Source organism: Penaeus monodon, unplaced genomic scaffold (assembly GCF_015228065.2).
Source record: "Penaeus monodon isolate SGIC_2016 unplaced genomic scaffold, NSTDA_Pmon_1 PmonScaffold_920, whole genome shotgun sequence".
Lineage (NCBI taxonomy): Eukaryota > Metazoa > Arthropoda > Malacostraca > Decapoda > Penaeidae > Penaeus > Penaeus monodon.
In genome coordinates this window covers 19,052-33,546 of record NW_023664548.1, presented here as the reverse complement: position 1 = coordinate 33,546, position 14,495 = coordinate 19,052, and the positions used below count along the sequence as shown (strand labels likewise).

Below are 14,495 nucleotides of genomic sequence, written 5' to 3'. Positions count from 1 at the left end.
GCTTATTGGAGTTATATTCAAAAATGATATCTGATTTGCATCAGAAGGTGATCTATTAAGAGCTAACTTCATTAAGTAAAAAGCGAATATTGCATTCATTTCGGCCTGACTTTGGTGTTAATCACCTTTATTAATTGGTTAAACAAAAAGAGGCATATCACTGTTAATGATAGAAATGAGGAAAAATACTTCTAAACCAAGAAAGGAATAGGTAGATCAAGAAAAAGCTGCTATTTTTTCTTAAGCGGTTAAATTCCGTTTATATTCCTTTATTATAGTGTAAAAAACATTACATTTTCATTGTAAAATAAAGGTATAAATCCTTTTAAAAACATCGTACTATAAATAAAAATACTTACAGATATTAAATTATCTCCCTTGCAGCTTCAATACAATGCTCTAATTATAAGCTATATAAGTAAATTACCATAAATATCAGAACATATAACCCAAAGTAAAATAGCTTAATATATAGATTTTTATGTTATTATCCTGTAAAAACTTAAACTTTTGGAAGATAATATAATAGAAGTGTAAATACTTGACCCCATAATATTCAGATCATCCTATATCACCAACTTTTTGATATTTTCTTCCACCCTCTAAAAATTTTTTCTAACTATATAAGTAGATAAAAAAGGTATAAATCATATAGATCCAGAGAATACATAACAAAACTATAAGCGTTTAAAGAATTGAGTTGGTAATTAACAGTATTTAAATTTATATATATCCTAAACATACCTCCAATTGATATTACAATTATGCTAATATTTTAAAAAAGGTCTTATACAAATCATATAAGGAAAGAAAAATTATCAAGCCAATCTTGCTCCACCAAAAATAGCTCCTACTCTAAACCAAACATAGGATTAGTTTATAATTTTACCTTCATCACTAATAGAATATAAATTTCCTAGGTTGAAATCACTGACAAAGTATAATAAACTAAACGTATTGTATAGCAGACTGTTAAACCCGTAGCTAAAGCATATAAAAGTTAAAGAGTAATATATTAATAGTAGATATAAAAGCTACTTCTAAAATTATATCTTTAGAATAAAAAACTGCCAAAAAAGGAATACCACATAAAGCTAAATTAGATAAGTTTATGTATATACTAGTCAAAGGTATATGATTAAAACTAACCCTCCTATTATCCGAATATCTTGATATTCTTTAACACTATGAATTACTGAAACCTGCACTATAAATAAAAGACTTTGAATAAAGATGTGCTAATAATGAAAGAAGGCAAGATCTGCATAACCTAACGATAAAATTTTTATATTAAAACCCAATTGACTTAAAGGTAGATAAAGCAATAATTTTTTTTAAATCATACTCAAAGTTAGCTCCTAGACACTATAAATATAGTTAAACCTGACAATAATAATATATTCTTTGACATAAACGCCCTTCTAAAGCGGGGCTAAAAGAATTAATAGATATAACTCCGGCTGTAAACTAAAATAGTAGATGAATGAACTAAGCAGAAACAGGAGTAGGATGCTATACTGCAGGTAATCAAGCTAAAAAGGAATTTGTGCTCTCTTTGTTATAGCATTAGTAATACTAATCTACATAAAAGATTATCAATATTTAACATGGATATATTCTCTACATAAAATAAGAAATTTTACACCACCTAACTAAAAAATAAAGAAATGGATAATAAAATGGCTACATTCCTACTCGATTAGAAATGAGCAGTTAATATACCAGCATTAGCTGATTTTTCATTTTGATAATAAATAACCAAGACATATGAAACTAGTCCTAGACCATCTCACCCTAAAGAATTCTAATTAAATTAGGACTATAATTATAAAACCTATAGATATAACAAAAGCTAATACTAGGTATATAAATCGATTTATATTATTATCACAGACATATTTCTCCTAAAATATAATACTATAGAAGAATAAATATTCAAAACTTAAAAATATAAAGATATTCAATCTAAATTAAAGTTATAACAACAGAGCTAGAATTTAAAGTTAATAATTCTCATTCAATAAATCAAGCTTGTCCTCTTTTCTAAACCATTTAGAGATAAGTACTAAACAAACCGAGCAACCTCTAAAAGAAATAATATTCTTGACAATATAAAGAAACTATTCATACCACGATTTAAAATGAAATAATTCATATCTTTGGTACCACAACCAACGTTTTACTTAAACTATTTAAATTTATAATAAACACATAAGCACTCTTCTTTTTAAATTAAAGCATTTAAAGGTAAACCAATGTAGTATTAGGATCAAATATTCTCGAACCTTACCGGAGCAACATGAAATAAAGCTCTGTAGTATTACCATGTTGTCTTAAAGAAAATATGTATAAAGTATAACTAAATCTAAAAAAAATAATAAAGCTGAATAATATTCTTACCTTTCTCATGATACTACTCTAATAATTAATCTAATTTCACCTAAGAGATTTAGAGTAGGAGGAGCAGCCATGTTACCTGCTCTCAAAGGAATCATCACAATGCTTATCTAGTATAAATTTATTAATCCTTTACTAATTAATAATCTTACTCCTACTCGCTCATAAACCATATTAGCCAAACAGAATAAACCAGAAGAAATAAACCATGACCAATTATAACTACTACTGCCCCATTTAAACCTCATCAACCAAATACTACAAGACCTGATAAAACAAGGCCTATATGGGCTACAGAAGAATAAGCAATTAAAGCCTTTATATCTACTTGACGTAAACATATCAGACTTACTACTACCCCTCCTACTAAACTAATTCTAATTCACAATCAAGATATACTCTTGTTAGCTTCCCAAATAAAATATACTCGAATCAATCCATAACCTCCTAGTTTTAATAAAACGCCTGCCAGAATTATTGAACCCGCAACAGGTGCTTCTACATGAGCTTTTGGTAGTCATAAATGAACTAAAAATATAGGTAATTTTACAATAAAAGCAAAAACAGTTACCACATATCATAAACAGGAGATAAAACCTCTTCCCTCTACATTTTCTACTAAACCTAAAGTTAAGCTACCTCTTATATTATATAAACTAATTAAAGATAGTAAAAGAGGTAATGAAGCAAATAGAGTATAAAATAACATATATACCCCAGCCTGCAGTCGTTCGGGCTGATAACCTCAACCTAAAATAAGAACTAAAGTAGGAATTAAAGATCTCTCAAAACTGATATAAAACAACAAATAATCATTAACTGAAAAAGTTATTAATAAAAAAAATAAAAGAAAAATATTAACCAGTAAAAATAGAGATGGATAATTATTATCTTTTAAAACTTTTTGTCTTGAGCAAACAACAAGAGCAGTAATCCAAAAACTTAATAAGATTAAGATATAACCCAAAGAATCAACTCTGAAACATCACCCTATTATATAATTGTAAAAATCATGATGACAATAAATAATTATTAAGAAAGAAAGAATAAATAAAGAACTTTGAACAGCTCATCAGTTATTTACCAGCAGTATCAATATAATACAAGATAATAAGAATTTTAACATTGTAATACTCTGAATCTTCTAAAGAAATCGTTACCATGTGTACGGACTACAGATACTAAAAGAGCTAGTCCTAAAGCACCCTCACAAGCTGCCAAAGTTAAAAAAAATAATACAAAGTAACTTTCATGACCTATATTAGATAAATGTAATCTTATAATTCAAAAAATGTTTAGTATAATATACTCCAAACTCAATAACGTGTTTAATAAGTGTTTACGTTTAGAAACAAAAACTCATAAACCACATAATACTCTCACTATAGGAACAATGTAATAAAAATTAAGAATTAACATTAGTTTTAATAGTTTAAATAAAACACTGGTCTTGTAAATCAGAATTGAAGTTTCAATCTTCTTAAAGCATCAGAGTAAAGAGTTGCCTCTTATCATCAGTTCCCAAAACTAACATTTTAATTAAACTATTCTCTGTATTTCACTTATTATTATATTTTCACCAATAATTATTATTTCATCTTTTATTTTTACACGTTTACTTCATCCCTTAGCTATAGGGCTTATATTACTAATTCAAACTGTAATAATCTGTGTTACAGCTGGTTTATCAATAAATTCTTTTTGGTTTTCCTATATTTTATTTAGTATTTATAATACGAGCTTCAGTTAGATTACTTATAATATTTATAGATCCTCTATTAGTATATACTCCTCTTTCCCTACAACACTCATCACTGATTAATGTCCAGTTTTCTTCAACCCCTAATTATTAAGATCTATTTATAATTATACTACTATAAACCTCACTTTATTTATTGTATTATATTTGTTATTAACATTAATCGTAGTAGTAAAAATTACTAACACTTTTTTTGGTCCTTTACGACTATCCTCACCTAATTAATGACAATACCAATTCGTAAATCACACCCTTTATTTAAAATTTTTAAATGGAGCTGTTATTGACCTCCAGCACCAGCTAACATTTCAACTTTGTGAAACTTTGGTTCTATCCTGGTTTATGCTTAGTTATTCAAATCGTTACTGGATCTTTTTAGCTATACACTATACTGCTCATGTTGACCTAGCATTCTCTAGTGTAGCACATATTTGTCGAGATGTAAATTATGGATGACTTTCCGAACGTTACATGCTAATGGAGCGTCTTTCTTCTTCATTTGTCTGTATATACATACGGACGAGGTATTTATTATGGATCGTTTTATATTATACATGCTTGATCAGTAGGTTCATTATTCTTCTACTAGTTATAGCGACTGCCATTCTAGGATATGTGTTACCTTGAGGACAAATATCATTCTGGGAGCCACTGTAATTACGAATTTATTTTCAGCTATTCCATATATTGTACAGATCTTGTACAATGAATTTGAGGTGGATTTGCAGTCGATAATGCTACATTAACTCGATTCTTCACTTTCATTTTTTATTCCCGTTTATCGTAGCAGCAGCAACTATTATTCATATTCTTTTTATTCATCAAACAGGATCTAACAATCCGCTAGGAATTGTTAGTAATGTAGACAAAGTACCTTTTCATCCTTATTTACATTTAAAGATATTACTGGATTTATCGTAATGCTAGCAGGACTTATTCTATTAACCATTATTAAACCCTTATGTATTGCGAGATCCAGACCACTTTATTCCCGCCAATCCACTTTTAACCCTAGCCCATATTCAACCGGAGTGATATTTTTTATTTTGCATATGCTATTTTACGATCAATTCTAATAAATTAGGAGGTGTTATTGCCTTAGTAATATCTATCCTCATTTTATTAATCTTGCCTTTTACCCATGTAGCAAAATTCGAAGATTAACGTTTTATCCTTTAAATCAACTTATATTTTGATCATTAGTAAGTATTGTCTTCTTATTAACTTGGATTGGGGCACGCCCGTTGAAGATCCTTATGTAATTACTGGTCAGATCCTGACTGTTCTTTATTTCTCTTATTTATTATTAACCCACTTTACACTTATATGATGGGATAAGATACTAGATTAGTTATTTGGCTGATAGGAAAGCACGTGTTTTGAAAGCTCGCAATAGAGTTCGAATCTCTAATAACTTTTCTAAAAAGTTACAATAGATTATAATAAACAAATGAAACAATAGTTTTTAACCCCTATAAAAAATACTAAATAATTTAGAGCAACAGTAAGAATCTTTTTCAAGCCAAATATATAAGCTTATCATAACGGAAAACGTGGTAAGGTACCACGGACTCAAACAAAAGCAAAAGCGACCATTACAAGTTTTAAGTAATAGAAAGGACTGATTAAATCTCCCCTAAAAAAATTAAAGAGAATAATATTCTTATAAATAAGATTCTTGCATATTCAGCTATAAAGATTAAAGCAAAACCACCTCTTCATATTCAGTATTAAAACCAGATACGAGTTCAGATTCTCCTCAGCGAAATCAAAAGGGGTTCGATTAGTCTCTGCTAAACATGAGGCAAATCAAATTAAAGATAGGGAAAAGTAAATCAGAGTAATCACACATCACGTGTACAGTCTAAATAAGCATAAATCAAAACCCCCTACTAAAAAAATAAAAGATAATAAAATTAAAGCAAGTCTTACTTCATATGAATTTTGAGCTACTGCTCGTAATCTACTAAAAGGGAATATTTGGAATTAGAAGATCATCCAGCTCTTATAGTGGTGTAATACACCTAGTCTAGTACAACATAAAAAATAAAGTACTCATAGTAAAGTTTATTAGCCCAGTTCATAAGGTATTACTAATCAGACAATTAAAGAAACAAATAAACTAAAAACAGGAGAGAAATAATAAGGTAAAAAGTTTGATATAACAGGTAAAGTTTGTTCTTTAGTAAATAACTTAACAGCATCAGCAAAAGTTGTAACAAACCTATAAACCAACTTTATTAGGACCTTTACGAATCTGAATATAACCTAAAATTTTACGTTCAGTAAAGTAACAAATGCTAACCCTACTAGAACACAAATGATTAATAATAAGTAATTAATAACTATAATAATTATTCACAGTATTACATTGTGAGATTAATTACTCACATTATTGGATCCTAAGTCCAATGCATAATTCTGCAAAGCAACAAATAAATTAAAATTAATCATATAAATAAAATTATTTAACTATTAATCCTTTCGTACTAAAGTATTATAATAAAATTAAGAGATAGAAACCGACCTGGCTCACGCCGTCTGAAACTCAAATCATGTAAGGATTATAAAGGTCGAACAGACCTTCCTTATAAACTGCTGCATTATAAGGATACCTTTATTCAACATCGAGGTCGCACTCCTTCTTGTCGATGAGGACTCTCAAAGAAGATTACGCTGTTATCCCTAAAGTAACTTAAATCTTTTAAATCTTTTATAAAGGATCAAATTATTCTTCAATTATAACTTGTTAATAAAATATTTAAGAACAGTTACTAATTATATTCCCTCGCCCAAGCAACAAACATTAATTAAAATCAAGTTATACTAACAATTTATAATTTAAATCAAATAATTGTTAAGTTTTATAGGATCTTATCGTCCCTTAAAGTATTTAAGCCTTTCACTTAAAAGTTAAGTTCAACTATTATAACTGAGACAGATTACTTTTTGTCCAACCATTCATAACAAGCCTCAATTAAAAGACTAATGATTATGCTACCTTCGCACGGTTCAGTATACCGCGGCCCTTTAAAAATAATTCAGTGGCAGGCTAGACTTTATATAACAATCATATAGACATGTTTTTGATAAACAGCAAAAGTAGTATTTGCCGAGTTCCTTAATTATATCTAAAAAAAATAAAAATATATACATTATTTAATGTTATCTATTACACAAATGTATTTTACTAATAAAATCATTATAACTTATGGTATTTTACTTAACATAAATATTGGCTACTACAAGTTAGATTCAGTTTTATTAAAATGATAAAGAAAATTAATTAACTAGAACGTTTATTAATATAGCTGTTTTTAAGCCTAATTCAATAAAATAATTATTCATTATATCATAACACAACCTATGTTAGAACAAAGAAGCTTTCCTCCTATTCTTTATTATATTAAAGCTTTTGATTAACCTCAATATAATCAAATTAAATTTAATTCACCAATAACCAGATATGAAAAAAACGATAGCATTTCACTACTAGTATAAATTTGATAATTTCATTAATACGAAAACTATATATTTATAATAGCTCTTTTTCTTTCGGGATTCTTTAAATAATAAGATTATTTGATTTTCCCTAATACACAAGGTACAAGAATTTAACTTTACTTTTTATTAATACATTTTTCAAATTATTCATCTTTCCTTTACATACTTTAATCTATAATTTATTATAAAATATTTCGATTCACTCTACTAAAAAAATACATTTCAAAATAAATTTCTTACTTCTTAATATATAGAAAAACCATGATTGCATTAATAAGATTTAATTTCAAGATACACTGATTTGCACAATGAACTTCTCAAACGTAAGTGAGATGCTTAAATTCAAGCTCCATCTTGAATTTCTAGGTACACTTTCAGTACACCTACTATGTTACGACTTATCTCGCTTAAATTGACGAGAGCGACGGGCGATGTGTACATAACCTAGAGCTAAAATCAAAAGATCTTTTAAAATCTTTTTACTTTTAAATCCACCTTCAATAATAAAGATTCCTTTATTATTTCGTATATTTTAATATTTGTAACCCATCTCTTCCTTTATCATAAGCTGCACCTTGATCTAATATACTAGCTAAACTATTTCAATAACTCTACATCTTATTAAAGTTACCTAATAATGACGGTATACAAACTGTAATAATTACAAAATAAAGTAAGATATTTCGTGTTTATCGATTATAGGAACAGGTTCCTCTAAATAGACTAAATTACCGCCAAATCCTTTGAGTTTCAAGATAATAACTGTTTTACCAGGTAATTATAATTCAAATAAAGTGTAACAGGGTATCTAATCCTGGTTCATCCCTTTATCTTAACAGCTTCAATTAAGATTAAACTTTTATTTTACTATTTATCAAAAAACTGATTTCACCCTTTATTAATATAGCCTTTAAAAAAAAAATTAATAAATATAACTGTTTTTAACCAAATTTCTTTCATTTTACCTCTCAGTCTAACGCGGCTGCTGGCACAAATTTAACCAGGTATATAATTAGGTATTACCAATTCTAACGTTCATTTATTGATTTAGCATTAGGTACTGAGAATTTATTTCTTAAGAAACTCTACATTCAGACAATTTATTAACCTTTAGTTTTAATAAACTATTGTAACATTAAGATTTACATGTACCATTAACTAAAAATGAAAGAACAAGCTAGGATAAAACTTTACTTAAATAAGAGCATTTATTACATGTAACACTAATAAGTATAAAATAGTATGTATAAATTTTGAGATATAAGAATGATTAGAGAGGTAACTTGAAATTACTAACATTTTTATAATTAGAATCTCTTTCTTGGCCCTCAACTTACCCTTTTTTATATAATTCTTAAGTTAATTAACATGCAAGGAATATATAATTTTACAAAGTTACAAAATTTGAACATAATTAACATAACAGCATCTATTTATAATTACTATAGTACTTATTTTTGAATAAAATCAAAATCCCTCGACATTTTTAAGAACGCTCGGGTGTATATACATTTAGTTAAGGTTTAAAACTTGTTTAATTTATATAAATCAAATAAATTATATAGTAGATATAAGTTGTTATTATATAAAATAATACTTTTAAATTTAAAAGATATTATATATATGTTATTTGATTATATATTAATTTAGATGTAGTTAAACCTTTATTCTATCTAAATTAAATATAAATACTTATATTGAATACATATGTATGGAATTATATTATATGTAAAATAAAGTATTAGACGTAGTTAAAGAATGTTCTTGATCCTGATATAATAGTGTAAATATTTATGTCTCTTTACATTGTATTTAAAGATAATTATATATAGACTAGTAAATATATCTAGATCCATTTGTAATATGTAATTTTATTTTTTATTAAATAAAATAGTGTCTTCTTATTAAACTTAAATTCTAGCTAGATTAAAGTTTCATCCTTCAAGAAGACACTATTTTTTATACAGATAAATTATATAATATATAATATTTAATTAAAGAAAACTTTTAAAAGTGAAATATGGGTTATAAATATTTAATTTAATATATAGTACTTAAAATAAGTTTTTAGCTCTATCAAAGTTTTATACCACTAATATCTAAATTTAATACAATTAAAAATATAGTAATCTTTACTATATTTAATAATTAATTTTTATATAAAATGAAGTGCCTGAAAAGGATTATCTTGATAGGATTAAAAACATGTAAGTTATAATCTTACCTTCATTAAATGCCCTTTTTTTATAACCCAAGGAATTAACACCATTACCCCAAAGATCAAAACTTTTGTGCACTATACACCAGAGTATATCTTTAATTTGGTTTATTCTTTTTACAGCAAAAAAGATAAGCTAAGTAAGCTCAGTGGGCTCATACCCCATTTATAGGGTCTAACCCCCTCTTTTTTAATTTTACTTTCTTCTTCACAAGTCTTATTTTTTACTTCTCCTCTTTAGGTACCCTTCTCTCCATTTATCTTCGTCTTGATTCGGAGCTTGAATTGGACTTGAACTAAATCTAATATCTTTATTCCTTTAATTTCTTCAAAAAATAATCAATATTCCTCAGAAGCCCTCTAAAGTACTTTTTAATTCAAGCGTTAGGTTTATCGGTTATTATATATCCGCCTCTTTGTATTATCATCTAATGAAATAAGCCATCATGTTGATAACATGGCTCTTTTGTTAAAATCAGAGCAGCTCCATTTCATTTTTGATTCCCTAGAGTTATAGAAGGATTACAAATGACTCAAGTGATTATCTTAATAACAATTCAAAAAATTGCTCCTCTTCTTTATTATCTATATACATTATATTCAAAATGATATGCCCATTATTCCAGCAGCATTATCTCTTCCGCGTTAGTAGGAGCAATCGGAGGGTTAACCAAACTTTTTTACGTAAAATTATAGCTTATTCCTCTATTAATCATATAGCGTGGATAATATCAGCTATCTTGATTAAGAAACGAACTGATTATTAACTTTTCGTTTTATTGTTTTATTTCTACCTCAATTGTTATATTATTCAATTTTCAAGAAGCTTCCATATTTCTCATATATAAACTATTCGTCACACTCACCGCAAAATAAAAATAATTATATTTTCTCGTTATTATCTATAGGGGTTTACCTCCTTTACAGGATTTATTCCCAAGTGATTTATCATTCAAGAAATAATTTCCTCCATATATTTTTATTTTAATAGTCCTTCTTATATCGGACCCTTCTGACTCTATTTTACTACTTGCGTATTGCTATAATAGCATTTAACAATTTCAAGTCCTAGTACTAAATGGGGTATAAAAATAATAAGTACATCCGTCTTAAACCTTCATTATTGTATATCAACTTATTTGGTTACTTGCCCCTAATCTGTTCATGGTAATTCTATAAAGCTTTAAGTTATCAAAACTTATAGCCTTCAAAGCTGTCAAAGAGTAGAATTCCTAAGCTTTAACCTTTTAAGCTTGGCGTTTCACGCATCTTCAGAATTGCAGTCTGACGTCTTGTTTGATTTTCACTACAAAGCCATGATAAAAGGGTTATTTACCCGTAATAGATTTACAGTCTATCGCCTATAACTCAGCCATTTTATCTAACGCAACGATGATTATTTTCTACAAATCATAAAGACATCGGAACTCTATATTTTATTTTCGGAGCTTGAGCTGGAATAGTAGGTACAGCCCTTAGTCTTATTATTCGTGCTGAATTAGGTCAACCAGGAAGCCTTATTGGAGATGACCAAATTTACAATGTAAGTAGTTACAGCTCACGCTTTCGTTATAATTTTCTTTATAGTTATGCTATTATAATTGAGGTTTCGGGAATTGGCTTGTCCCTTTAATGTTAGTGCTCCAGATATGGCATTTCCCGAATAAATAATATAATTTCTGACTTTTAACCCCTTCGCTAAACTTTACTTTTATCTAAGGTATAGTCGAAAGAGGAGTGGGAACTGGATTAACAGTATACCCTCCTTTATCAGCCAGAATTGCTACACGCAGGTGCTTCAGTTGATCTAAGGTATTTTTTCATTACATTTAGCAGGGGTCTCATCAATCTTAGGAGCTGTAAACTTTATAACGACCGTTATCAATATACGATCTACAGGGATAACTATAGACAGAATACACTTTTTGTTGAGCAGTTATTTATTACAGCTCTACTCCTACTGTTAATCTTTACCAGTCCTAGCAAGGAGTATATACTTCTATTAACAGATCGTATTTAAATACATCCTTCTTTGATCCAGCAGGAGTGTTGACCCAGTCATTATATAACATTTATTTTGATTTTTCGGTCATCCTGAAGTATATTATTTAATTCTTCCTGCTTTTGTGGATAATCTCACATATTATTAGTCAAGAGTAGGTAAAAAAGAAGCTTTTGGAACATTAGGAATAATCTATGCTATACTAAGCCATTGGTGTTCTAGGTTTTAGTATTGACTCATCATATATTTTACTGTAGGTATAGACTTGATACTCGTGCTTACTTTACATCTGCTACGATAATTATTGCTGTCCCGACGGGTATTAAGATCTTCAGCTGACTAGAACATTACACGTACTCAATTGAATTATAGTCCTTCTTAATTTGGGCATTAGGGTTTGTATTTTTATTTACAGTTGGGGGTCTAACAGGAGTTGTCCTTGCTAATTCATCTATTGATATTATCTTGCAACGATATTATTATGTATAGCCCACTTCACTATGTTCTTTCAATGGAGCCGTATTTTGGTATTTTTGCAGGTATTGCCCATGATTTTCCTCTTTTTAACCGGTTTAACCTGAACCAAAATGATTAAAAATCACTTTCTAGTTATATTTATTGGGGTAAACATTTACATTTTTCCCTCAACATTTTTTAGGTGCTTAATGGTATGCCTCGACGCTATTCAGATTATCCAGAGCCTACACAGCATGAAATGTTATATCATCTATTGGATCTACAGTATCATTAATTGCAGTACTAGGTTTTGTTATATTGTATGAGAAGCCTTAACTGTAGCTCGACCAGTTATATTTTCTTATTTTTACCTACTTCGATTTGAATGACAGCATAATCTCCACCGCAGATCATAGTTATATAGAAATTCCTTTATTACTAATTTCTAAAATGGCAGATAGTATGCATAGGATTTAAGCTCCTACCAGGAAGAATATCTTCTTCTTTTAGAAAACTTATGCCAACATTGAGGTCACTTAGGGTTTACAAGATAGAGCTTCTCCTCTTATAGAACAATTATTTTTTTTTCCATGATCACGCTATAGTAGTATTAATTTTAATTAAACATTAGTTGGATATATAATATCAACTTTATTTTTAATAATTTTACAAATCGCTTCTTATTGGAAGGACAAACTATTGAAATTGTATGGACATTTACTTCCCGCTCTAATTTTAATTTTTATTGCAACTTCCTTCTTTACGATTACTATATCTATTAGATATGAAGTTTAAATAATCCAAAGTGTACCTTGAAAACTATTGGACACCATGGTACTGAAGTTACGAGTACTCAGACTTTTTACAAATTGAATTTGACTCTTATATAATTCATCAAATGAATTATCAGAAGACGGATTTCGACTTTTAGATGTGATAATCGAACTGTTCTACCTATGAATACTCAAATTCGAGTATTAATTAGAGCTGCTGATGTTATTCATTCATGAACAGTACCTGCCCTTGGTGTAAAAGCAGATGCATTCCAGGCGACTTAATCAAGTAAGTTTTTTAATAATCGACCAGGATTATTTTAGTTCAATGTTCAGAAATTTGTGGGCAAATCATAGATTTATGCCTATTGTTGTTGAAAGTGTATCAGTTAATCATTTTTAAACTGGATTTCCTCAGCTGAGAAGCTTCATCAGATGACTGAAAGTAAGTGTAAGTCTTTTAAATTTATAATAGTAATTAACGACTACTTCTGATGGAAAGAAAATTAGTTTAATATATAAATAAGTTTGTCACGCTTAAATAATCAATTTTTACTGATATTTTTCAATTCACAAATAGCCCTTATTATGATTAAATCTTTTTCTATATTTTTCAGCTACATTTGTTATATTTATTGTACTAAATTATTTCATTAAAGTACCATCTAAAATTGAGAAATCTTCATCTCAATTACAAAAAATAGAAATAACTTGAAAATGATAACAAATTTATTTTCAGTTTTGATCCTACTTCAAGCCTGATAAATATCCCTCTTAATTGATTATCTACATCCTAGGTGTAATATTTTTACCTATAATGTATTGAATTATACCCTCTCGATGATCTTACTATGAAATTTAATCACGAGTACACTTCATAAAGAATTTAAATTTTATTAGGTCATCACATCCGGGCTCAACTCTTATATTTGTAAGACTTTTTACTTTTATTGTATTTAATAATTTTTTAGGTTTACTGCCTTACGTATTTACTAGAACAAGACACCTAATCATACCTTGCTCTTGCATTACCTTTATGGTTAGCTTTCATAATTTTGGGTGGATTAATCATACACAACATAATTTGCTCACCTTGTACCACAAGGAAACGCCAGATGCCCTTATACCTTTTTAGTTTTAATCGAAACTATTAGAAATGTTATCCGACCGGGGACCTTAGCTTTCGATTAGCAGCCAATATAATTGCAGGTCATTTATTACTTACTCTCTTAGGAAATACTGGTCCATCCTTATCAACTACCTTAGTTTTTTTGCTATTATAACACAAATTTTACTGTTAATTTTAGAAGCTGCTGTAGCATAATTCAATCATATGTTTTTGCCGTTTTAAGAATCTTTATGCCAGTGAAGTAGTATAAAATTAAA

General features: G+C 28.3%; 5 pseudogenes; 2 read left to right on the top strand and 3 right to left on the bottom strand.

The window, feature by feature from the left end:
• Window positions 1-435: 435 nt before the first annotated feature.
• Window positions 436-2,327, bottom strand: LOC119572036 (annotated as a pseudogene).
• Window positions 2,328-2,390: 63 nt separating this feature from the next.
• On the bottom strand, window positions 2,391-5,299 carry LOC119572034 (annotated as a pseudogene).
• A 294-nt stretch (window positions 5,300-5,593) lies between these two features.
• LOC119572044 lies at window positions 5,594-6,505 on the bottom strand (annotated as a pseudogene).
• A 3,978-nt stretch (window positions 6,506-10,483) lies between these two features.
• On the top strand, window positions 10,484-13,824 carry LOC119572033 (annotated as a pseudogene).
• Window positions 13,701-14,488, top strand: LOC119572032 (annotated as a pseudogene).
• Window positions 14,489-14,495: the final 7 nt, after the last annotated feature.